Source organism: Melozone crissalis, unplaced genomic scaffold, assembly GCF_028551555.1.
Source record: "Melozone crissalis strain CALT ecotype California unplaced genomic scaffold, PUWL_Pcris_2 ptg000005l_1, whole genome shotgun sequence".
NCBI classification, from domain to species: domain Eukaryota; kingdom Metazoa; phylum Chordata; class Aves; order Passeriformes; family Passerellidae; genus Melozone; species Melozone crissalis.
This window is the reverse complement of record NW_026535783.1, coordinates 67,903,739-67,928,908: the sequence shown is the minus strand read 5'-3', so window position 1 is coordinate 67,928,908 and position 25,170 is coordinate 67,903,739. Positions and strand designations below refer to the sequence as shown.

The 25,170-nt window shown below is 37.0% G+C and overlaps 1 protein-coding gene across 6 annotated transcripts in view; it reads left to right on the top strand.

Annotated features, from left to right (window-relative positions):
• Nucleotides 1–25,170, top strand: part of PAM (peptidylglycine alpha-amidating monooxygenase) — a 117,180-nt gene that overhangs the window by 12,236 nt on the left and 79,774 nt on the right. Inside the window, exon 1 of one of the 6 annotated variants that reach the window (XM_054281099.1) lies at nt 10,096–10,114. The exons of the other annotated variants lie outside the window; for them this stretch is intronic. The gene's annotated coding sequence lies outside the window, so the exon portion shown is untranslated. Of the gene's footprint in view, nt 1–10,095; nt 10,115–25,170 lie in introns of those variants that run through there. 6 annotated transcript variants of the gene reach the window in all.

The following is a 25,170-nucleotide window of genomic DNA, read 5'->3' as shown; positions in this document are numbered from 1 at the left end:
GTACCTTTGAAAGTCTGCACCAGGGTTTTCCAGTTGCCACATCACTCCTCCAGGGAGAGGAGTGATTGCATGATGATGAATATGAACTTCCAGTGTTCTGTAGTATCTTCTGTTACAGCCTAACAGTGAATCAAGAGCAGCTGACCTTGGCCAAGCATGTTCCCTTGATTTGAATGGTTTTGGAAGACATAGCACCTGAGGCCTTAACTTGCAAACAGACAGGATTTAATAATTTAATTAATGTCAAACCCAGCTGTATTTGCTTGCATAAGTACAGTTTCCTGTCTTTGGGTAATTTGAATGTTTTGCTGCTACAAGCAATCTCAATATTAGTTACCCTATTCTCTATAATTTCTTCTCCTGAGATTCTCTTTTGTCTATCCATTTAGTGGCTATTTGTTCACAATATAATTTAAAAATAGGCTGTAAATTGTAATCTTGTTAGATGTGAGTGCTTTTTGAAGAATTTATGTTCACTGAAATACGCTAAGAAATTTTTTCAGGGTTCATGTTTCTTGGTATATTGGTAGTGAAGTATAAGATACTGTTTACTCAGGTTTGTTGGTAATTTTGACAAATACATGAGACAGTAAAAGGAGTAGCCTTGGCTTAAAGCCACCTTTGTCACTGCTATTTACTCCACCAGTAAGGTGGAGTCCAGGTCCCCATCCTCTCTGTTGGTTCTTACTTGGGCTTTTATTCTATTATTATTGTACTATATCTCTGTTTAATCAGTATCAATTTTTTTATTTCTTAAACCAGTTTTTTAAAACAAAAAAGACTTTCAGTGCAGACTAAATTTTTCTCAAAGTTGTTCTCATTAATTTCTCTCTCCCTTGCTCTAGACAGGCAGTCTCCAACTTGAAATTTGTGCATTTCTTCTCTAGAATATCAAAGAAGTTGGGAGAGGGAAGAAACTAAAGGAATGATAGCTTTATTCTTTATTGCTTTTATTTCAGATAACTATCTATCACCTGATCTTGTCTTGTCAAAACCTTTTATGTCTGTGAGGAGAAGGAGTGTTATTTTGACAGTACTCCTCACAAGTATCAGAATGTTAGCACTGTTACTTTAGGTGCTTGTGGTCTTCTTGGTTCCTTTTATTTTTTCTGTCAGTCACATTTATAGTAGTTGCTTATTAAAAAATAATATTACTGAAAGGTAATTTTATCTGTTTCCCACATTTCTGAGAGTGTTTTGGTTTTCCTCCTTTTTTTTTTTGTATTTCTACTTTTCATTGTTTGGTGATTTTAAAAGTAGCTCTCAGCTTCCTCAGTTATGTCTTCAAAATATTAAAAATATTTTTCTATCTAATTTTTGCTTTTCTGAATTGGTCAGGTTTTCTGTAGGTTATGGGGTTTTGTATTACTAATTTTTTGTAGTTCATTAGTTTTGTTGTTTCCTCTAAATTTTATTTACTTCTGTCATGTGGTATTTTTTTTCTTGAGAATTGAATTGGAGACATTAATATGGAGTTATTGTTACATTGAATTCAGAAGGCCACTGTTGAAAACTGCACCTGAATTTTTGTATTTGCATTACTAGATTTTTTCAGGAGCAAATGTTTCCAAAGAATGGAATGTATTTTCTAATAGTATCAGATGTTCATTCTGTTAGTCGATGTACCTGTACATTCACAACAATGCATTAAAGCATTAAATCTTTTCTTTGGTTGATGTTCAAATCATGTAGATCAACATTTGTGCCTTATTTCATCTTCTCATCCCTGTCAAAACAGCTTGACCTACATACAACCTGCAGGCGTTTGCTTAGGAAGAGTTTCTGAGTATGTGTGTATACATTATTTGAACATAAGATCTGTTTTCAATTTATAATAGCGTATATTCACTTATTAGTAGGGAACTGATGCTTAGACCAGGTGCTTTTTGAAGTAGAGATCTTTTCCAAGTGTTATATCTGGTTATTACTTCTATTTGAAGTTGTGGATTTTTTGGGGTTTTTTTTGTTTGTTTTTTAATGAATAGATAGTAGTTATCAAGGGTTGCAGTTATCACTTGCTGACTGTTCTGCTCTGCAGCTTAAAAGTTCAGTTGATGCTGGATTGGCATAGTCACATAGAAAAGTGAATTGCCTTGTTTCACAGCTGCGTTATTACTTTGGTGAAATCAGAGTCTGAACAATTGTGTCAATCACTTACTGAGTATGGCCTGTTTATTTTAAAATCTTCATTTGGGTTGGCCTTGGCTGGCCTCGCCAGATCCCCACTCAGCTGCTCTTTCACTCTCCCTCCTTAACAGGATGAGCTTAGAAAGTATAAGTGGAACAGCCCAAGCTAAAAAGACTGGGAGATCAGAACTTTGCTCGTCAGTTACCATCATGAGCAAAGAGGTTAACTTGAGGAAAAGGAACTTGATTTATTGCCAGTTGAAAATACGGAAGAATGGGTGGGCTGTAGCTTCCTTCAGGGCATCTCCAGCTGCTTTGCAGTGAGGTCTTTCATGGGTTGCAAGCTTGGTATCTGCTTCAGTGTGGGGCTTTACAGGGGCTGCATGCCCTGCTGCTTGGAGCACCTCCTCCTCTCTTCACTGTCCCTGGTGTCTGCAGGGTTGCCCCTCTTCTGTGGTTTTCACATTCTACTGTGCAATGTTTTTGTAACTTCACCAGAGGTACCACCCTCCTGGCTGAAGGGCTTAGTCCTCTGCGCTGGTCATGTGGTACCACGTGTTTTTGGCACTTTTCTGTCCTCACAGAAGCCCCCCTGCAGGCACCTTACTGCTAGTACTTGGGCATGTAAACCAAGTAAAACAGTCAATGAAAAATTAAAACTTCATGTTTAAGATAATATGAATAATTCTGGGGACTCTTCTTATGTATGTGTAGTCATACGGGATGAATTACATGGAACTAGTTAACATTTTCTCATTGTGTTTGCACATACATCTCTTCCAGTTCAAAATACCTAGTGACAGGTAAAATAACTATTAGTTTTCTTTACAGAATCACAGAACAGTCAGGGTTGGCAGGGACCTTTGGAACTCACTGTGGACACCCACCTTGCTCAAGTAGGACCACCTAAAGCAGGTTGCCCAGGACCATGTCCAGATGGATTTTGAAAATCTTCAAAGTTACACTCTCCACAACCTCACTGGGCTCCTACTCACCCTCACAGATGGTGAGGGTGAGATGGACACAGATGGACTCATCCTCAGTCCTTGTGCACATTTCCTAATTGCCATGATTGATCAAAGGTTATGAAGAGTAGCAATCATGGGTGCATCCCATCCGGACCCGTGACCTTATGTATGTTCAGCTGGTTTAAGTATTCCCTGACCATGATCAAGGTTATGTCTTCCTTGCTGTAGACTTCCCCTGGGATTTGATAAGGTCATGATGCTTAGTATGACATTTCCTCTAACTTTGTAGCATATAAGGAGACCAAGAGATTGGTTCAAATAAGGTTCCTTATGTGCCTTTACATGCATATAAAGTATTTTATGCAGTAATTCTATGGAGTTGGTTTATTTCAGTGGTCATGGCTGCTGCTGTTGGCAGTTTCATGTCCTGCTCTGGTTAGCTTCTAATATGTGAGACAGCAGCTGCAGTCATCTATCTGCCTTGAAGCACTGTTTTCTCTGTCAGTTTAGTGTTTATATATAAGCAAAGAATATGCTTTTAATGAAATTGTGGTATTTCAGCCAAGGATTATAACTGTATGTAGCTTGTGTTGCTGTATTTAAAAGACAGCTAATATACTAGAGGGATCTTTTAATAGATTTACATGCAGATAAGCACAAAGGTGATTTATTTGAATCAGTTAAAATTCTGCTTCTCTTAGCATCTAGCTCTTTCTTTCCAATATACTATAAAGAAAATATTTTCTCTGCTTCTGTTTCCTTTTTTTGTTTTGTGCACACTGACAAAGCTAGTTCCATTTAAATAATAAATCCCCATCAAAAGCAATTTTCTGTATGTTTTTTACTCCATCGAGGATATATTGATTTTCGTTCTTTAGACCTACATGGGTTTATTATGCATAGGGCAAAGAAATCATTAACAAAGACATGATGCAGTGGCATTGGTTCTGATTTTTATGTCTATGCTTTCTTGTTTATATGTGAAACCTGATTTGAGAAAATACTACAGCTTTATGTATTGCTCTTGATTGCAGAGATCATTACCAGAACTTTTATTTCACAATCCACAGTACAAATCCTTTGTTTTAATTGACTAAATCAAGCACGTTTGCTGTCTTGTAATAAATTTGGCCATTATGAGTCATCTTCAAATAAAAATAGAGCTTTCACCATAAACTGTATTTGCTCACCTATAGGACCAGAATCAAAAAAAGAGAGTAAGTTGCTCATTTTGCTGTGAAGTCTGTCTCAGACGAGCTAAATTAGTGAACGTGTCTTGCCTTGCTGAGCTTCCTGCCAGTTGTTGTGCAAGACATTCGCATGTTTTAATTAAATACTAAGAGTTCTTGATTAAAAATGACCTTTTATATTTCTGTGTAGTGACTAGAGAGAAGCTTCTGGAAGACAGAAATAACACGCTTCATCTGTAAAACACCTAGCATGGAGTTTTGCTAATTCTGAATCACTTCAGAATGAAAACTAAGTCCAACATTCTAATCCTTTTAACCTACCCCTCTGTCAGACATTTTGTGGTTACGGGAAAGGGACTGTAGCCACATGTCGAATTCTCTCATTTTCTTTTTGTTTAGGGGTTGTTTATCTGGAAAGGTAACTTACAAAAGCCCACTCTCCCAAACTTCAATTTGGAGTGGTAGAGTTTGAGGTTGGGAACATTAACGGGAAGTAATTTATTCTTGTGCCACAAGCAGGCTGAGGTATTTTCATAACTCATTTTGCTATTAAAAAAAAAAGCTACAGGCATCTGAAAAGGAGGTTATTGTGAAAAAGCCCTTCTTCAGATAAGTTTCTGATTTCAGAATTAGTTTGGTATGGACATGTCACTGAGACTTCTTTGAGATATGGAGGCAGTGTAAATTGAGCATGCTCCTTGGAATGAAAGTGTTGAAGTTACTGCAGGACTGTGAAGTGGAATGAGGAATTTTGAAGCATGGATATTTGGTTCTCTGAAGCTGACCTTTAGTGACCTTTGGTGTACTTTTAGTCAGCCCTCAAACCAGCAAAGCAACAAAGAAATGGTGGCATTTAATGACTGAGGGCCAACCCTATTTTAGGGCAAATTAGGAAATTTTCCTGTCAGATTTTTGTAAAAACCTCTGTTATCATTCTGTTGGCAGAGCTGCAGAAGGCATTTTGTCATTGAGCATGCATAAAGTTAAGGTGGTGGAAGAAGGTTAATATCTGATTATTTTTCAGTGTCTCTGTGAGCAACAGTTGGACAGAGCATGAATAAAATTTTTGATGATGCAAAGTTGGGATTTACTTTGAAATTTTTGCTTGAAACACAGAAATGTAAAATGAAATGAGGTTTGAACAATAAAGACTGCAGTCTTAGCAAGTGCCTAATTTTTTGCTCTCAAAAAATTGTGATGTGTACTGTTCCACCCCTACTAATCTAAGAGGACCTCTTATATTTCCACTTAAAAATGCCTCTTGTGTACACTGAGTCCTTTTAAAGAAATGTATCAGAGTTGTAAGAAGTCTTGTTTTCTACAAAACCTGTTTGTGTGTTTCAGGGATCCATGTGACAAGGACTTACTGCATGTGGGTGTTGGGGTTCAGTATTGTCTGTAGGCCTCAATCTCCACAGCTGTACTTAAAGTGAAAAGAATGAGCAATTAGATTTTTCCAAATGTGAACATATCAATAAAAGTGCCTAGGTACAACTTGTTAATAATTTACTTTATTGTATCTATTTTAGGAGTATAGTCCTGTCTCTTTCTGGTGTTCGTTTTTGTAGCTTATCCCTCTGTTTTACATACAGCGAATTTGCCCAGGCAGTAGATGTTCTTTTAAGAAGGGTAATTAAAGAGATGCATAGACTTAGAGAAATAGGATATATTCCAGACCTTTAAGGGGAGAAGGTTTGTGTGGCTGAGACAAACAAACAAGGTGGCCTGTTCAGAACACAGTTGTGCTGCTGCTCTTCTCCCCCCTCCTGCCTTTCCTTGAAGATATTGATGATGGTGGTGGCCATTCCAGAAGTTTGTGCACAGTGGTCTCCTCCTCCAGCATTGCAATATCAGAAAACATGTTTATTTATTGTGAAGATGTGTGCAGGAATAAACAATGTCTGTAAAAAGGAAATTGTGGTAGTATTCTGCTATTAATACTCTTTCTGTGAAAGTCTTCTAAGATTGCCCAGTCCAAATGTTTGAAGTGGAACTGGGCTAAGTGAGAGATTTGCAGAGATTTTATAGTAGAAGTGCATGAAGTAATGAAAATACTTTTCTCTATACAATTTCTGTATAACATGGTATATTTCTGTATATTTCTAATAAACAATTCTGTATTATTTATGTAAGTGTTTACATTTTCTCCATGATATGAGATAGCAAGATACAGCATTGGCTCCAAGTTCAGGAACCAATGCCATAGAGTAAGGACTTGCTGCTGGAGAGTTCGTTGCCTCTTTTTTGCCACTGATGTTGGTTGTGATAAGAACTGTAGCTCTGTTTTGGGAACATGTCACTATAGAAAATTAGAGAAATCTCCCTTGTTTAGTTGCAGCTGTACATATATGAAATAAAACACAATAAGTCTCCTAATTCAAAATATTTTCTAATTTAACTTGGTGTTTGTTATCCCTTACATTCCATAATAGTAATAGTATGAGGTTTTTAGGTGTAATACCAATTTAGTGTTTCCTGTTTTGACACATAATAATCTAATTATTTTATTATTATTATTACTATTTTCAGCAATTTTTTAACCATGTGGTAAATGTTCATTGTGGTCTAAGCTGGTACCTCTGCAGCTTGTTTAGCAGGTAAACAGTTACTGCCTTAAAGGGCATATGCCCAGATTTCCATGGAGAGGGGAGATTTTATAGAGACTCTTAGGATTGTTTGGGTTGGAAGGACCTTAAGGATCATCTTGTTTGAAATCTTGTGCAATGGACAGGGACACATGCAATAGGCCAGGTTGTTGAGAGCCTCATCCAGCCTGGTCTGTAACACAGGGATTGAGCATCCGCGCTGTCTGGACAAGCTGTGCTAGTGCTTCACCAACCTCATATCTTATCTAAACATTATCATATGATATCTGAATATACTCTGTTTCAGTTCAAAACAATTTCCCCTTGTTACTAACAGTACATGTCCTTCTAAAAATGTCCCTTTCCACCTTTTTTGTAAACCCTTTTTAGTTACAGGAGGATGCTATAAGGTCTCCTTGTAGCCTTCCCTGCTCCAGACTGAGCAGCTTGTACTAAACTCTCTCAGCCCAGCTTCCGAGGACAGGTGCTCTAGCCCTTATATTGCCTTCTTGGGTAGAGGAAGAGATTTGTGGAAGAGTGCCAGGAAATAGATTGAAATCTCTCTTACCAAAAGCAGGACTTCATAATATGCTGTGATTGCTTGAGCTACTCTTTGATTCTTTCTATTGCTGTAGAAATGAGAATCTAGAACGACTGTGAAGTGTTAGCATAATAGTCCTAGAAGTTTAGGTGTAAGAGGAAACCATTACATGTGGCCTCAAAAATTATGTCAGGATGGTTCTTCTACATGCCATTGCATCATTATTTGCAGCCTTATTCTGTGCTGACATCCTAAGCTTGTGCCTGTTCACAGACATACAAAAATAAAATTACTGCTCATTGTGGTTTCTTTTTTTTTTTGTGCTCTTAAAACCAGACATTAATCAGCTCAAAGAAATATTAGGAAGAATGAAAAACTGTCATCTGGTATGTTTAATCTGCCTCCAATACCTCTCTCCCTACTTGATATCTAACCTAAATTGGTTGTTTTTCTGTAGCAGTTGCAGGAGGGATGACCCTGACAGTATTAGCATTCCATACTAAATTAAGTTACTCTTCAAGAACTGGACAATGAAGCTTTTCCTTTTATTTAGTTTTTAAAGCAGTCAAGTGAGTTAACTAGAGATGAACAGAAAGTAGTGGAATTGGCCCAGAGAAATACTTCTACCTGAGATTCTAGTTGGAAAAAACTGAGACAGTCATTTAGCTGCTAAATCCAAATAACTGAGGTGTTGGATTTATTTGATTTATTTATTATTACATCCAGTGAGAGGTTCGATGCAATTTACTAGATCTGCAGCTAATGTCTGATCCTCCCCTTCCCAAAACAGGACGGAGATTGTGGGAATTGTGTTTTGGAAAAATGTCACTTTAAAGGCTGAGTATGTCATCTAGCAGTTTGAAGTTGTGTGTGTTTTCATTTTCATTTTTTGTAATTATATTTTTTACTCAATAGTGAGAAGTTTATTGCTTCAAATTTAAAGCAAGCTTTTATATTCAGCTTCAGGCTGATGTGGTTGTTTTTTCTTTTTTTTTTATGCTATTAACTTGGAAATTAATTTGAGGTAAGGTAAGCACCTTTAGATCTTGTATATCTTGGTTTTAGAAGAAGTTTCAACTGTTTATACTGCTGTGGCTCTTTCGACTTTCGGTTTCTTAATAGGACCTACCTTGATTGTAACATCAGTCTCTAAAGGTGTAGTTGGAGAGTACAGTCTTCTGCTTTTGTTGAGCTATGGTTTTCAGCTGCTCTTTTTCTCTGTATTAATGCATGGGTGAGCGCTGTTAGTGTCCATTGGACACATAATACTGGTCTCAACAGAGGATCAACATTGTTATGGCTTTCTGCATTGCTGCAGATAGCAGAAGCTTAAGTGAGTTGCTTTTGTGACAAAGGCAAGTCTCTGGCTGTTTTTTACTTCTGTTCTTTCTCTGAAGTGTGTGTAGTGTTATATACAAAAAGATACTGGGGTGGAGGGCAATGCACTATTGCTCCTTAGATCAATGGTTTTGAAACCATGTGTGTACAGAAAATTTCCTATGAACAGCAGGTGTATGAAGCATCTGAGGAAATTTGCACTTGAGCTTGTAAAGGGAGCCATGAAATGTGCTTTTTTAAAATAACAGTGCAAAATTTGGTTGACAAGACCAAATGATGTCTGTCTAGTTGTAAAAGTGGTTGGCCCAGTAGTGTTCTTAACCTACACATCTGATGATCCGAGCTTTCAACCTAAGTGTGAAAATCATAACTTCTTCACAAGGGCATGATTAATGTTAGAATTGAAACAATGACATTGATTAAAAAATCTGTTTATGGTGGCCCTTGCAGATACTCTAAACTGAAGGAATCCCAACTAGCTCTGTAATTCTGATTGGATTGTTAGTCACATGATTATTCTTGAGTATTGAGAAAACAAATATCTGTTGAGCTATTTGTGTGCAAAATGAAGAGATGATAGTTCAGTTTTCTGGAAAACAGCCTAAATAATCTTATTCAGCTGTGTTTGGGCCATATCATGGCACTGCTTGTAATATTTCCCAGAGTTTTGTCCTTCCTAACTAATCTACTGACTAATAGTCATTGAAGTTGAAAGAAACATGATACCAGGATAAACATTTTTTTTCACAGCCTGAGCTTTAATATTAGCTGGACTTTAGGTTTCATTGTGAACAGTGTTTTATCCCCTAGTGCAAAAGAACATTCTACACTTAAAGCTCTTCTGTGATTTGTGGAAGGTAATATATCAATGTGATGGTGTCAATGCATGCCAGTAGAGAAAACAGAAGTGCTTATGAAATTGCTACCTGAGAGTATTGCTTCTTGACATCTGACTCCTGACAGATCTTCCAGATGTTAGATTTCAATAATGAATTCAAGCTATGACACTTGTAATTTAAAAAGTCATATCACAATTAATAGAATCAGGATTCAGTGCAGGGGTTTTTTCTGCGCAGTAGCATACTCACTGCCTCTGTGACAACCTTCATTTCTTTCTGAGCAAATGGAAACCTAGTATCACAAGCCTCAGGAAGTTGTTAAAGCAATTAAAGGCTTCTCTGTCAGCACATCGCTTGGTTACCATAGTATCCTTTGCCTCAAAGCCTTTACTGATGATGTCAGTATGCATACAGGGGCTGTTCACAGCGTCTACGTGGAGATTATTCATCCCTCACTAAAGATCATAAGCATCTCTCCATACATTCTGTTATCCAGTGTTATTTTAGTAATTAATGAGACTGGAAGGTAAGTGACTGTTGCTTCATATTAAATAGTTTTTATGCATCCTCACACTGAAGTTTCAGTGTTGCTTTTTCGTTTATTCCATTGCATTGTTCACTAAATGCATAAAGTATGTTTTAGATGAACCAACTGCATAGCTTAGTGTAATTTAAATGGAATGACTAAGTCTAGGTAATTTTCATAAATATAAAAAAAGGTAAAGTAAAAATCCCTGAAGTAAAACCAAATTGATTTATTATATAGTTAGAAGGTTTTTACAAATTAAAATTTGCAGAGAATTATTTTTAATCTTAAGAGGATGATTGAAATTATGTAGTGAGGAGTACTACCTAAGAGAAAAAGATTCACTTAAAAAAATTATTATTAAAACAATAAGTCAGCAATCAACACCCATCTCATATTAAAAAGGGGCTTTGATAATGCAGGAAATTCTACATTAAGGTGATATGTATTGTGCAAGTCCGTCATTGTACCTCTCTTTCTCCCATGCATATACAGTATGCAAGTAACTTTTCTTAACCTGTACCTGTTTTCTCTCTTTGGATCATAACATTCCTTGGTTTATTTAGACACTTCAGTCTGTTTTGGGGAAAGGGGGCCTCTATTGATGTCTCTTAAGGAAAGTGCTTAATATGCACTGACTCATTTGACAGTTTTAATTGCTATTAATTGCAACAGATGTGATGCATTAGAAGAATGGGAAAGACAGTCTAGTGACCATACTGTGCCTTTTGAGTAGCCTTAATTCCTTGTGGACTGAGGAATTTTTTTATGTGCTCTTTTTTTTTCTCTCTTGACTGTCTAGCTATTAGTTTGGATAATGATAGAAAAATAATAGTACTTTAGATATTCTGATGCCTATTAACTTTGAGATTTGACACTTAAAAGTCTGTTCATGTATTTAATAAAATTTTTGATTGTTCTCAGTGTCTTCCTTTATGGCTTTAAGAATTGTGCTTTTCTGTTTCAGCTTAGGAGGTTAGACTAGGGGGATTTTGTTCATTGTTGTGTTTTTGTTCAGTTTTTTTGTTTGATTGGTTTTCAGTTTGGCGTGTTAGATACAATCAACCAGTATGTAATGCATATTTCTTTAATAAATGTCTACTACTATGTGGTAGTAGTTTGGACTTGGGTGCTTCTTTTCATGTTTATTAATGGGTTTGATTTGTTCTTTCTCCCACTAAGTCTTTTGACTCCATGTTTGGGTTTCACATTCCAGCAGTTCATTACAGAAACAGGGTTTCTGTTTGTTTTTTCACTATAATCCTGTTAGGTCATTTATAGGGGTGCATGTTTGGGTGCACTCTGGAGATCTTCCATCGTAGTGGTGTCATTAATCATTGCTGCTTTCTCTGTTCTGAGCAGAAAACAAGCAGGATTACAGGAGGACTGAGGGGAAAGGACAAGAATTACTTTAAAGAAAGAAACTTTTTTTTCAAATAATATTGTGGTACTGACTTATAGAAGGATGTGACAGAATTAGAGCAAAAAGAGTATCAAAAAGATGAAGAGAGAGATAGTTACCTTAAACATGGGCTGAAGGAGTTCTTGAAGGAGAAAAAAGACTTGAACAGGATAAATTGGGAATTCTTTCAGTTTCTATTATTTAACAAGAGAACAGATTAGAACATTATCTAAGGTAATGCTAACAGTTTTTGAGGATGCTAAGTTAATTCAATGTTGAAAAGAGTAGTCTTGCTCTCTCTGGTGCTCTTTCCTCTCTACAGCAGTCATGAGATCCATTTGTTTAGTGGATTGATGTAACGTAAACCTAGTCTGTAGTAAAGCAAAGAGATTTTCCACCAGCTGGCTAGATAAGCCCATTCTACTGGCATCTGTGGACTCACAGAGTCTGTCACAGTAGTCAAGACTGGTTTAGTTGCTCTGCAGAGGTTTAGCTTTGAGCACATTCTGCTGTATCAACTTATAAGTACAGGTGTACCTTAAAATCATAGTGGGTTTTAATGAAGTTTAAAATCTCCCTGTTCAAATACATCTGTGAGAAAAAATAGCTGGTTGGCACATGAGATTTTGTGGTCAGTTTCTGAATGTTTTCCCTCATCTTTAGGGAAGTTTCTGTTCAGATAGACATCCTAGACAAATTTCTGACCTTGTTTGAACAAGGAAATAGAGTTCAATACCTGACACTAGTGATGTGCTGGTTTTAAATTAGGACGTCCTCCCCCTCTACCTCCCTCCTTGCCCTATGGCTGGTCGTGTGTACAATTATACACGTGTTTTGTGTGCATGGTGGGGCTTTATTCTTAACCTCACCATAGTTAGATGTGGGAGTTGACACCACCTTGCCTTTCTTGATCTGCATGATCTGGCCAGATTTGCTTGCAGCACAAAGCTTTAATAATTTTTGCACAGTTAAATATTTAAAGTATGCAGCTCATCTTTGTTTGCACAGAAGTTAATAATAATGGAGGAAATGCATAGTCTTTCAGAATCAATAAAATTTTCTCAATTGCATCCTGTCTCTTCTGACATTATTTGTACACATGCATGTGGAATGGAGCAATGAAGGCTCTGTGTGTTGCCTGGTATTTCAGTCAATAGGAGAAAAAATGTGCCACAATCTTGCTAGAATTTGCTTACAAAAAAGTACCTAATATTTTTGTTCTGACAAAATGTAATTACTGGTAGATAAGCATTCATGTATTTCTGTAAGATTGGATAATTTAATCAGGAATGTTAAAAATGTAGCATTCTTTAGAGCTTGTTAGTCTGAATTGATGGGTCTGCCTCTGTCTGTGTACAACATCTGATTCTGGAGAATTTTTTAAAAACCAAGAGAATCCCTTGAAAGTATTCAGTGTGTTCTACATTGGGAAAAATGGGGTTTCACTGATACTTTTTTCTTTTGAATTTCATTTGGAGCGTCTTCATTTGTACCTGCAGACATGTATAGGTTCTGTTGTGTTTTTCAGTCCCCCTATTCCATGTCCTCCAAGTTTGAGGATTTTTTTTAACGTTATATTGGGTTTTTTCCTTGATTAAATGTCAAAATTTTGAAGCTTTATGATTGTTTTGCCGCCTTATTTTCAATCTCTTGAGTATTTATCTCAAGAATAGGAGCAGTGTTGTGCATCTAGAAAAGGCATTAATTTATGGTTCAATAAAATAGTGTTTGTGAAAAATGCCAGTCACTTGTTTTAAAATTTTCAAAGTTTAATAATAATAAAATGGTTATAAAAATAGTAATAAAAATTAGAGCAATAAGAATTTGGACAATCAGAGTTAGGAAAAGAGAGGACAATAAAAAGCAAAGGAACATGGATTTCCAGCTGCTTTCCTAGGGCAATTATGCCCTGAAAAGCACACACGCTAACAGAAAGATTAACCCTCAAAAGCAATAGCCTGTTGCATATTCATATATCTCATACATGATGCATAAATTCTTTTCAAACAAAGGGTATTCTCTGGTTATTGTCAACTTTTCCACCTTGTTGGCTCCTCAAAGGTGGGAAGGAGTTGGTCTCTTCTGATAAGGAAGCAATAATTCTTCTCTTGGGGATTTAGGTGTGTTGCTGTTCTCTCTGTGTGAAGAATTTCTTGATTGTCTTATCCCTTTCTTGAGCTAGTTAAGAAAGTATCTTACATCACATAGTTTCTATTTTAACATTATGTTATAACCTAAAACTATATTTACCACATACTTTAAAAATACAGTACTACTAATTAATACAACATAGCACATATAGTATCTGCGAAGAGCCTGTCATGTGACATGTACTTTTCAAGTTTTGTTCCTAAGTTACCTCAGGCTGTAGGTGAGGGTTTGGTTGGTTTGGGTATTTTTATATTAATTTATATGCACTAGATTTAGAATTGAAGTAAATTACTGCAGTTGGAGATGTTGCTGGAGTCTTGACTGAAAACAGGTTATATCTACTTCAGTGAAAGCTGCACATTACACTGGACCTGAATCATATTTTCACTTTTCTGCATGTATATCTGTAAGCTCTTTGTGGGGGGAAAGGGTAGGAGTCAAAAGGGAGCATTAAGTCTAGAACTAAACCAGTCCATCTGGTTTTCTGCAGGACTGAAAGTCTTGGACCTTCCTGCAAGGTTTCAATGTATGACTTCCATTATTTGCTGAGACAGTCTAGAAGTGTTTGTCTTACTTCAGAGCCGAGTGGTAGAAGTAGGCTGGTGAATCTTGTTACTTGGTGTAAGAAGTCTTACCAACTTTTCTCCTTACAATACACCTGATAGAAGCTTTAGTATGTGAGAAGCACAGTGGATCCATCACTTGTGAAGAAAGGTAAGACTCCTATAAGAAAACAGAACTGTTACAACCACTGAATTATTTCTAGGGTGTTTTCTTTATTTGTTTGTTTGCTTGTTTTTTCTTTAACTAAAAAATTAACACAATTTGAAGGTTGTAGTTTATTCCATAGTGCTTTCTTAGAGAAATCTTTGAAGAAGTGGTGTGTGTATTTAAAGGGAAAAAAGGAGCAAGGTCTTTAGAAAAGTACTGTAGAACTGCAGTGTTGCCACATTCTGCTGTTTACAGAAGTCTGTACAGTCCATCAGAAGGAATGTCACCTCAAATTTCCTTGAGGTTTTCCTAAAAAATCTGGATTAAATCTGAACCACTGTGAAGTACTCCAATTAGTGGTATGCCATTCCTCCCTTTCCTTTTTGAAGAAACCTTCCTCTCTAGTAACCCCTTGAGTATCTCTGGCACACATTTGTATTTTATCATCACAGAGCAATTCCAACTTTCTTTTTCTTACCTTAGAAGATCCAAATTTAAATTTGCTGGGGCATTACTAAGTCCTTTATTCAGAAGACAAGAATGCTGACCCTCAATCCCTATATTGCTGTACCTGCCATTCTCTTCAGCAGGCACGTTGCCAGCAAGCAGTGGCACATCTATGGATTGCTGTACCAGATTGTGTCTTTGTGTAAAGATATCAGTACAAAAAATTTTGCCGAGCACATAATTTGAAAGGAAATCTCAAAGCCAGGTTTCTCATCTGGATTTTTGTGACAGTAAGTTTTTATGGGTTTTGCTTAAAAACTAGCAGAAATTATTCTGCTTTTCATGCAGTTTATAAAATGTGAGAGCTACCCAAACCCCACCAAAAGTGTGCTTGAATAACAGACGTATTGATATTATACCCTCCTGCTGCTAAAGTCTGATTCAAATGTTGGATGTCTGCTTCTGGAGGATAAAAGAAGGCAGAAATCTATGTAAGCTGAGTCACTGATGCTGACACCTTTGGTAAGAGCAAACAGCCATGTTTGGAAAAGAGCTGCATGTCACCAGACCTGCAGCCCTATCTTGTTTGAGGGTACCCCTTGAATAGAAAAAGGGAAGGGAAGCATGGGATGTGATTTGGACCTGAAGAAAAGATAAATCTCTTCTTGCCGGTGTGGAGGTTCTGTTATGTAAGTAGTATCAACTACTTACACTAGCACTTGAAATGTCTTGATTGTAGCTGAAAAGTGCTGTGTCAATTATACTGTTTCATGTAGAATTACTGTCATTCTTTATCATTTGGTCACCTGGCTTCCATCTTTGACTTTAGCCTTGGTCTCCATTGCCCTGTGCCGTGTTCTTTAGTAGCTTGATTTCAAGCCTGAATTCCTGGAAGGCAGCTTGGGTAAAAACAATGGATTTATGGTGTGTTTTTGGAACTTACACACTTAATTTGAGATTTAATGCAGGTAAGCTCCAAGGTGAGTTTGGAGTATGTATTATGTTTCCTGCCAAGGGATCATACCCTAATGCTTTCATACACACTTAAGAGTATCAGAATTGGAACTGATGTGTAACACTCTAAACTCTCTCCTATTTCCCCTTTATTGTAGTACTACCTTATTTTTATTTTACATTGATTTGTATTGTTGGCTAGTGAAATAATCTGTCTTATACTAAACTGTCAATGTAATCCATTGGAAAAACAATCTCAAGTGTTTCTCCACTTGAGATCATAATAGTGTTAAAAACTTCCAACTGTTCTCAACCACAGAAGTAGGTACTGACTTTGTGATAGTGTGTTTAGTCTGCTGATAGCTGACCTGCTTCTTCATTATCATAAGCCGGGCAAATTTTGTTGTACAAATTTCTTGTTGTATTTTACACCAAAACGCATTTAAAAGTCTGCTTTCTTTCTGTATTTTATCAATGGCTAAGGAGAACTTACAATGTGACAATGTAAGATTTTTGTGGACAATTTTTAGTGCTGACCTAAAAAAAAAATTATCTTTGGAGTTTTTTTACTTTAGTCTCAGATACTGTCTTCTGAATACTTTAACTACTGCATCTCTGGAATTGGTTGAGATTCAGTGTATGGGCCTCAGGTTGAATAATTTACTTGTGAGTAAAAATGTGTCTGAAATAAAAAGTAATGTAAGCTAAGTCTATGTAATATTTTATATAGCACTTCAAATTGAGCATTTTGTAAAATTCTCTACTGATCTTTTTTCTTTTCTTGCAAAAATGCATATTTTTGATCCAGAAAGAAGAAAATTTAGGAAAACAAAATAGTGTATTTATAATTTATAGAGTAATAGACATATTAAAAAATTGTGTCCAAAGTATTGCGTCCAAAAGTCCTATTCAAAATATTGTCTGCTATTTCATATATAGTGTGACTTTTTTATTTTCTCTCCTCAACCCACACCTCTCACCTCCTGATAGCTTTCACCTTATGTCAGAAAAATCAGTCCTGCTGAATGGGGAACTGGGAGTGGGGGATTTGGGCCTTTTTGCTAAAGACACCGATTATGTGATCTAGGAGGAGCTAAAATGCTACTCTGACAAGTTATTGCATACAAGTAGGTGAGTGGGTGTTGTATTTGGAAAAATTTCTAATAAGCACTGTAATGCATAAGAAATCTTTAAATCAACTGTTCTTACATTATCAAAAATTTGTTGATATTAGTGTGTTAATTTAAAAATATTTCCTTTTACTAGTCTAAAGCTTGATTTTTCTGGAGGTTTATAAAGTTCACTAATGTGAGAGGTTTGTAGTTGAACTTGACAAAATATGAACGCGTATAAAAGAGTTTCTTCACAAATCTGATTCTGGAAGGACAGTCTCATCTCTAGTTTGTAGATGTTTCATGCTACTGCATTAAGGAGCAATATTAAAATGTATTCTTAATATTAATTAAGAATGACAATTTTGTACAAATTTTTGATAGCAATGTAGTTTTCTTAGCTTCTAACTAGACTAATGTCAAAATAGTTTTTCTGTATGGGAACTTGCTTGTTAAAATAAAAACAAGCAAAAAAGTGTATGTTATACTAAAAATAGAAGTCATTGCCACATTTTCTTGCAGACATACCTGTGTGCTTATGAGTTGATGGTTATGTAATTTGGCTCACAACCCAGCTTCCAATTCATATCTTCATGGATGAGTCTTTTCTCATATGTTGCAACTTAGTTCATGAGATTAGACTTGCACTCATGTGAACAAATCCCATCTCTTCTGATACGCTTTATTTTTAAGACTATTCATTATTCAGTGTGATGGTTGCTTTGGTGAATCTGACATAAAATAAATGGAACCATTTCTGAAGCATGGGTTGCTGGTATTTTGCAGGGGGCTTGGATTTCCTTCCACATGCTATTTAGTTTGGATAGCTGACTGTTGACTTTACACACCTCCTTTCTCAGATAAATGAAAATCTTGCTCCAAAACTTGATCTTATATGAATAAGAAATATTTGTGTCATGCATCATATTTTTTTGGTATGTCAAAGGGATTTGTCCATGGGCTTGCAGTAACTATGATATCCTTTCATAGTTTGTGATAATGATTTTACTTTCATTGTTTTAAAACCATTAATCATGCCGTTGTCCTTAATAAGATAGATATGTTCCTGTCATCTTTTGACAAGCCCAGAAACATGGTGGATCTCATTTATTCTTCTGTAGAAGTGTTTGTTTTGTTCCCTGTTTTGGCTAGGAATTCATGTACTGGCTGAGTACTAACAAGTTTTATGTTACTACTAACAGAATTTGTTGGAGTAGCAAAATATTGTGACACAGGGTACAGTAATTTTTTTTTCAATTTTAAAATCTGACACTCAAGGTGGGTATTGTGTGCTCTAGTTTTCATCATTGCTGTTCTTGCAAGAGTCACAGAGTATCATGTTGGAAGGTGACCTTAAGGATCATCTGATCCAGCCTTCCTGACAAAAGTATGGTCCAGTCAAGATCACCAGCACCTTGTTCAGAGGGATCTTAAAAGAGCCCAACCTTGGGAAATCCACCATGAAATAAACACGGGCAGGAGACCTTTCTCCTTTTTAATTCCTTTATTAAAAGTGATCAGCTCGGGTGGGGAGAACCGACAGGTCCACGCTCACGCCGCCGCTGCTCCCAGGAGTGACTCGGAGGAGGAGTGCAGCTTTGTCTGTGGGCAGAGCTTGGGGTTCCGTCCTCACGAGAGCATCCGGAAATTCCCTAATTTTCCGTTCAACATTAGAGATCCTTTGTCTAGCCGACATCTTTTGGTTAGCATGAAGGGTAAAAAGGGTCTTAGCAGATACTAGATTCTGTTCCTCACGTCTAGACAAAATTGACTCGTCAATTTTGTGTTGGCTCGTTGTTTTTAGGGGTTTTTGGCTAGGTTTGGTGAGGGGTCCCTCCCGTTGCATGCTGGTTCGGAGGTCATTTGCGTGCTAACTCCGAGATCTCCTCTTCACTGTCCGGGTGCCATCCTCCAGGAAGCAGCAGGGTGCCCCTCGAATAAAGGGAGAATTCTTAACCATCAACGACAGGTAATTAATGAAAACGCCAGGTGATTACAATAACAAACAGTTAGAACTCCACCCTGGCAGCAACTGGCCCAACCTGTTAACTCTGCAACCTTTTAAAATAATGGGCAGCTTTTCTACTCATGAAGCACCACATCTGAAGGGTGATTATTTCAAGGGCTGAATGTTCTCATTATGATAAATGTTCTTGTGCTGTCCAACAGAATCTTCCTAGGAGTATATCCACTACTGATTGTCTTTTCCTTGTGAAAGGGGAGTCTTCTTCTTTGTAGGCCCCAGTGATAAGAATTCCTGGAAATATTATTTTCTCAAGGCTGAACAAGCCTGATCCCAGTTTGCCAGCCCTACTCCTGGTTGCTTTCCAGGGCTGTTTTAATCCCCGCAGACAGTCCTGCACTTCGCGGGTCCCCTGCCTGCCCCGCCCTACTGGGTGAGCATTGTGCCAAGTGTCCTGAGTGACAAGAAAGGTGCTTTGTTTAGGTTGCTTTTAGCTCTGTTCCATAACATGTAATCCATAAATAGAATAAATAGTATTAGGAGTAAAGTGGTAGTAGTTCTGACCTGGTCTGTGGTTAAAATTATCTTTGAAAGGTTTCTTCCTGTGATGTTCAGTTTTTTGCTGTTGTCTATGAAATTGCCCCGTTCCCTCCTCCAATAGTGGATCAATTCCCGATAAGTTCTGTATTTTGAAATACTTCCTGGCTCATTCTTTCATAGGAAGTGTTACTTAACAAACACTTCCTAGAGAAGTATATTGCCATGCTGGCATGCACAAGGTGCTTAATGACCGACAAATCACCAAGGAAAACAGTGGTTTTAGTTGCTGCTTTTTCAGCTAATCAAAATAATCACTTGACAGATGGAATAGCACAGGAAAGAGATTGCATTCTGAACCAAAGGCAAAATACATAAAATAATTACCTATTTTTTTTTAATTTTTCCAAATTAAAAAAAAAAAGAAACTTAATGTGTCTACCTACATATTTACCATTGTTGTATGTAAGGGGTAACTCACTTGCAACACCAATATAGAGTCTGTAATAGTGGTCATAAGCAGTAGGACAAATACTTCAAAGAACTGAGTCATTTGCCAGCTGGGATTAAACGATAACAATATGAAGAAATTTCATTATAGCTCTTGAATTATCTTCCATTTCTTTCCCTACAGTGGAATTCAGGAGTCCAATCACAGGTACTCAGGTTAGGAAAAAAACTTTTTTTTTTCTCTTTGCTATTGGAGGTTTCTGGTACATCTTAAAATTAATTTTAATTTTCAGTGAGCAATGATTATGCAATGAAAGGTAAAAAATCCAGATTGGGTTCTAGCATGTTCCAGTTTTTTATTGCCGGTATCTGCCAATATCAGCAAGGCAATCTCTGTAGTAAAATGTAGAGCTTAAGGTTTTTGCTTTCTGATGTACAGAAATCAAAAAACCAGTCTTCCTAGGTTCTGTTCAAACTGTGTGTTGCAGAAATGCTTTTCATCTGAATTAATTTCAACAAATTAGCTAAGTACAAGCTAAGTCTTAAGATTCTTCTTTAACTTGAAATAATGGTCATTATGCAGGAGTCAGAGAACATAAAGCTTGAGGATTTTGCAGAGTGGTATAGGAAGGGCAGTATGATGATTAATATTATACCCACATCTGTCAGGGCTTTGTGGAAAACAGTAATACATCAGTATCAAGCAAAGACATTGCTTCCTGTATTATGATTTTAACCCATTCTGTTAGAATGGGTTAAAGATTCTATTTAAAAACTAAAGATTCTATTAAAAAAACTAAAGATTCTATTTAAAAACTAAAAGGAGGCTTACTGGTCACAAATCATTGGAAAAAGTGGGGGAAGTGTACTGATCTTCTAAGAATGAGAACAGATGATATTGCAGATGTTTCTAATCTGAGCTGGCAGCCTCATACAAGTTGCATGATTTTTACGTAGCTTTAAATTAAATTATAAACATCAAAACCAAGTCATGCTGACATGAAATCTAGCTCTACCCAGTTCTGAGGAACTTTTGTCTACAGCAAAACTTCTAAAAACTTTCTTCCTGTTTCATTGTTTTTATTGGTAGACTGAACTTGTGTGCGTGTGTATATATAGAAACTAAATTGTAGGCATGTGAAATCTAGTTAGTTTTTAACATTGTTGAATGAGAATTGCGTTCCTGTATGTGTGTGATGTGGTTTTGTTCTTTGTGCAGTTCTTCACTCTCAAAGTACAGCTATCTCTGTGCAGTTGTCTGTCACAGAAAAAAATCTTGTTTCTTAACGTTTGTGCATTGATTTGAAATAATTAATAATTTTTTGTTGCTCATAGTTCAAGTGAATGAATGTGTGTCTATCAACAGATTTGCCATAAATTTTTTTCTTTATTTTTGCTATAAGGAAACTAGTATTATTTTAAAGTTTGGAGTACTTTCTTGCAGAAATCTTCTACAGTGTTTCTTTCTAATAGGTGTCGGATCTTTAAAAGGTAAAGCGTGTCTTTAACTTTTGACACTTGTAAGGACCTCCTCACATAGTATGAAAGATTTCCTTCAGTAGTGTCCTTTCTTCCTTCTGTGTTCAAAGGTATCTGACTTCCTTTCATTCAAGGATAGGTCTGCTTTTAAACTGCTGTGAGTAACACTGGCAGTAATGTATTTTCTTTAGCCAAGGGAATTTGAAATTAGGATAACTTGAAATTTCTGAAATTACTGAACACGCCCTGGGAGAGAGAAAATATATATATGACTCATGGCTGTTGACAATTTTTGTTTTTTAAAACAGGCAAGATTTTCAGAATGAGTAAAGTCCGGTGTTACTGAGAAACAGGAATTTCCAGTATGTCCGTAAGCTTTTAAAATTGCACTTTCCGTTGCTCTCACATGTGGAAACTAATTGCATAAATAGTTTTATCATTTTAATAGTTTTTATTATGCTGAGGGAGAAGGTACTGTAAATTTTGCATACATTTTCTTGTCTCTCACATACTTTTGACTGAACAATTAAAGGAAGTAAAAGAGATGGGAGGATGTTCTTATAAGTCAAATCCTGATGTTGCATGAGACAAAGCAGACAGAGTTACTGGAAGATCTTAGATTTAAGGATTTTTCTGCCCCTGCCATTTATTGAACAGGGGATTAAACATAATTTGAATCACCTATGTTTTGAAAACAAGTATTTCTGTAAAAATACAATTTACAACTTTTTTTCTTAATTCCAGTGTCCAGAAGGAATAAGCTGTCTTGCCCAATTTTGCCTAGTTTCAATTTCATATACCTTTCTTCTACAAGTATTATATTTGTTGCAGTAAAACCATTTATTTGGGGATTGAGTCTAAACTTTAGATGTTGGGATGGGTATCCTACTATTTTTCATGCATCACCTTTTCAGTCCTAGTGAGGTATAGCTGAATAGCATTTTCCAGGGAACGACACTTGATTTACTTTACTCTGGAAATGAGCAAGCTTGACAATCCTCCTTTATGCTCCAAGAACCAGACTAAAACACATTTCTACAAGGAAATTTTATCAAGAAGTTATAGAGAGTAGGGAACATATTCACAGTAGTTTAGACAGTCATGCTGGTTATTTGTTTTCCCCTTCATGGTTATTTCTCTTTTGGCTTGTTTTGTGTTACAGAGGTAGGAAATAAACAAAACCAGTTGTGATTTAAGGCTGGTGGGCATGTCAGCACCACATAGATCCTCTCTCCCTGGCCCCCTGTGAGCTGGGTAAGACAGTCACAAGAAAATAAGAAAGCTCAATGGGTTGAGATGAAGACAGGATGAAGACAGATGGAAACAGCAAAAGCTGCATGCACAAGCAAAGGAGAATAAGGAATTCATATTCTCCTTTCCATTAGCAGGTGTTCATCGCCTGCAAGAAGTAGGGCTCCTTCACCTATTGTGGTTTCTTGGGAATACAAATGCCATCACTCCAAATATGCCTGCAGTCCTACTTTATGTGGTTTGGAATATCTCTTTGGCCAGTTAGGGTCAGCTGTCCTGACTCTGTCCCCTCCCAACCTTCTCACTGATACAGTGGTATTACAAGCAGGAAGGGCCTTGGCTCTGTGTAAGCAGCAGCTAAAACATCCATCTGTTTTCAGTGCTGATTTGCTTACATCTAAAGCCTAAGTCCATATAAGCTACTTGAAAGAAAAAGTCCAAGACAAAATCAGTACAAATTATGCCCACAAACCCACGCTCCATCCCCATTTCCATACTGTTCATATTATGCTCAGGTCCCATGTTATCCAGTACATCCTTATAATCCTTACCACCTACACCACCTTCCTGTCTTTTGATGTATGCACATATCCTTCATGTATGGACCGCCCTTGTAAAATGCCCACAGATGTTCACTGAGTTCATTCAGTCCATGACTAGGAGCTTCATCTGTTCTGGTGATTGCTCAGGACAGAGAGATGGTGTGTTGTGGGGAGTTACTGGGCACAAAAGTCAGGTCAGGTCACAGCTGCGCTTCTGCTGCCTTGCATGAGGCTCGTCTGCTGCTTGTTGAGGTACGTCCTTTTATAGGAATTCCTGTAACATAAAATGCAAATCATGGATTACAACAAATTAAAGGTCTTTCCATTAAGTCTCCAACCCTTGTCCCTTTGTGCCAGGCCATAGTAACTAACATCCTCCCCTTGCCTCTGCTCCCATGTGAGGTCCCTCCTCTGGGGTATGGGATATAATTCTTCAAGAATTGCTAAAATGTGAGTCCTCTCCTTAGCTACAGTCTTTCCAGATGAGACTTCTCTGGTGTTAGCCCCCTGCAGGGCCGCTGCTCCTAAGGGTGTCATGAATTGGTGATTTGGATCATTTAATGAACCACTGTCAAAGGGTTTTAGCAAAAGCGTTATTAATAAGATGATGTAAAACTGTGAAGTACAACTTGGTGCCAGAGTTCACTCTATTACTGTGTGGCCCAATCATTTGAATAGTGATTCAAATTAACAGGCACAAATCAAAGTTACCATTCTTCCAAGGCTATATGCAATAGCAATCACTTAAAAAAAAGACCTATCTTTGGGAAAATTGCCTCTTTACTTCAAGGAGCAACCTTGAGAGGCCACCCAAGGGAGACCAATTCTAGGCTGCCTGGCAAGCAGAACTCAAAGAAGGCTCACTTAGGCTGTCATATTTATGGAATAATGTGGTTTCTCATAGTCAAATTGTGTACAATGGGACAAGTATGCATGAGACTCCTTGTGCCCATAACTTCCTTTGTTCTGTTACAAATGATCCTTGGAAAAGCCACTTGGTATTCAGTTTTTAATTGCATGATCAGTGTTCCAAGCTCATGAGCATGGATCCTCACTAGGTCACTCTGCTCCTTTGTGGGTTTTCAGAGGACAGATAAGACTGGAGTTCTTGGCCCTTTAATGGATCAGATCTTTATCTTCCCTTGAGCCTGTACTGTTTGGCTAAGGGGACACAATGGGTACCTGTCCACACGCCACAGCACCTGCCAAGAGCTGGCTCTGGTATGGGGTCTCCATAGGCTGAAGCTTCCTTTAGAGCACATTCACCAGTGTGGAGTGCCTTTTCCTGACTTCTGCCACAGTGTTGGACGTTTTGTACATAGCAACGGAGCATAGTATGTTCTCAGCACTTCTTTCTTGCACTGATTTTCATTTCTGGTTTTCTTTCCCTTATTCTTCCTTTCTGATGTGGTTAGTTTTTCTTCCAGTTTCTTGTGAACTCTTGTCTTCCCATCTGTAATGGTGCCTTCTAGCAAAGAAACTTAGGCTCCTTCTTGATGATCCATTTATGTCCTAGTATATACTATTACTGTACCTATATTTAGGCACTGCATAGAAAACCTAGTGCTAGTATAATCACAGGCAATTGTGTTGTACTTACCCTTACACTTTAAAAAAATTCCACATAATGTAATGTTAATGAAATACTGTTCTGTTTCATTGTGTTCAGTTATCTTAGTATTGACATTTTTATATTTTTTGATACTAAAAATCTATCTCTAAAGGTGCTAGATTTCTAGCATTATTTTGATGTTTATAGAATTCTTTCTTTTACTCTTATGGATACTAGTTTTGAAAACAGTGCATTTAACTAGTAAAAACTGTGTCATAAAAAGACCTATAATAGTTGAGGATTCATATATCTGCTCTTAGCGTGGATGTTATGTTGCTCAGCGTTAGCAAATATTAAATGGAATTGGATTCATTTACTTGATTTTCATCTTCCACTCTCCTCATTATCTTTCTCCTTAATTGAGAGGTGTTTTTATCTGTGCCATGTGAAACAAGGAAAGACTACAACATGACTTTTGTAATGAACTCTAAGAAATTTCTGTTGA